Raw genomic sequence first — 1,294 nt, 5'->3', positions numbered from 1 at the left:
AGAAGAAGAAGAAGAAGAAGAAGAAGAAGAAGAAGAAGAAGAAGAAGAAGAAGAAGAAGAAGAAGAAGAAGAAGAAGAAAAAGAAGAAAGGTGAGGAGGGGGGCGGGGGAGGGAGGGCGTCATGCTGTTGTATAATCTCAGTTTTTATCCATATTTCTTAGCCCCTGAGAATACTTCTCAAGGCAGAAGAGCCGATTCCTGAGCACACATACATATTAACTTTGCGGTTCCCTTGAATATCGCTCAAATGTTAACAATTAGAGGCGTGAGAACGAGTTTGCTGGCGAAAAGGAAGACATGAAAGCAAATTAATGACAGTCTGGCGCTAAGTAGACTCTCTTCAACTAGGGCATCATTTCTTGTTCATGAACTTCTGACCATAAAGGCTTTCGTAGTGGTCCTGTTGTTGAATGCTATTGTTACCATATTTGTTGATGTTGCTGTTGTTATTGTGGTTGTTGTTGTTGTTGTTGGTGGTGGTAGTGGTGTTGTTGTTGTTAAGGTTGTTGTTGTTGTTGTTGCTGTTGTTATCTATTTTTGTAACCTCAAGAACTGGTAATTTTTTGTTGTTTGTATTTTTACTTATTAATCCTGTCTTTTAACTCCCTGATTTTTTTCTCACGGTGTTGTTGTTGATGTTGATATCATTATTATTATTATTATTATTATTATTATTATTATTATTATTATTATTATTATTGTTGTTGTTGTTGTTACTGTTATCTAATGTTGTTGTTGTTTTCTTCTTTGCCTATCAATTACTTGATACAGTGTTTGTATTTCCAGTTGTTTCTGTGTTTATACGATAAAAAATAAACGTGATTAAAAATTCGAGGAAACGGTTAGAGCGAAAAAGGGAGCGTCAGTTTGATGCATCAAGACATAGATCTAACTGAATCCTTCGGGGTGTTCTAAACATTGTTATCTGTGCGGACCCTTCGTTTTGTAAGGCATAGATAGATCTGGCAGAATTACTGCAAACTGTTACCTCTCTTTTACGATAAACTGAACGAGTTCGTCAAGTGTAAAAGCTCTACATTTAAAGCAAACAAATCATATGAGACGAATGAAAAGTTTATGTTTTATTTTTGTTTACGTTTTTTTTCTGTTCTTGTTTTTCAATTTTGATTCTAAATTTGTATTTTTAAAAAACAAAACAGAACCTCTCTTTGTGCGTATACAATCAACTTTCGGTTGAAAACCTGGGTCATGTCCACTGTCACATATTTTGTCGAATTTAATTACACACACACACACACACACACACACACACACACACACACACACACACACA

The 1,294-nt window shown here is 35.1% G+C and overlaps 1 protein-coding gene across 1 annotated transcript in view; it reads left to right on the top strand.

Moving 5' to 3' along the window:
• LOC101863002 (fibrillin-1) overlaps positions 1-1,294 on the top strand; it is a gene marked incomplete in the record, with an annotated part of 97,899 nt that overhangs the window by 1,387 nt on the left and 95,218 nt on the right.

This window comes from Aplysia californica, unplaced genomic scaffold (assembly GCF_000002075.1).
Source record: "Aplysia californica isolate F4 #8 unplaced genomic scaffold, AplCal3.0 scaffold00050, whole genome shotgun sequence".
Lineage (NCBI taxonomy): Eukaryota > Metazoa > Mollusca > Gastropoda > Aplysiida > Aplysiidae > Aplysia > Aplysia californica.
The sequence above is the reverse complement of the archived record's forward strand: the minus strand, read 5'-3'. Positions and strand labels throughout refer to the sequence as shown.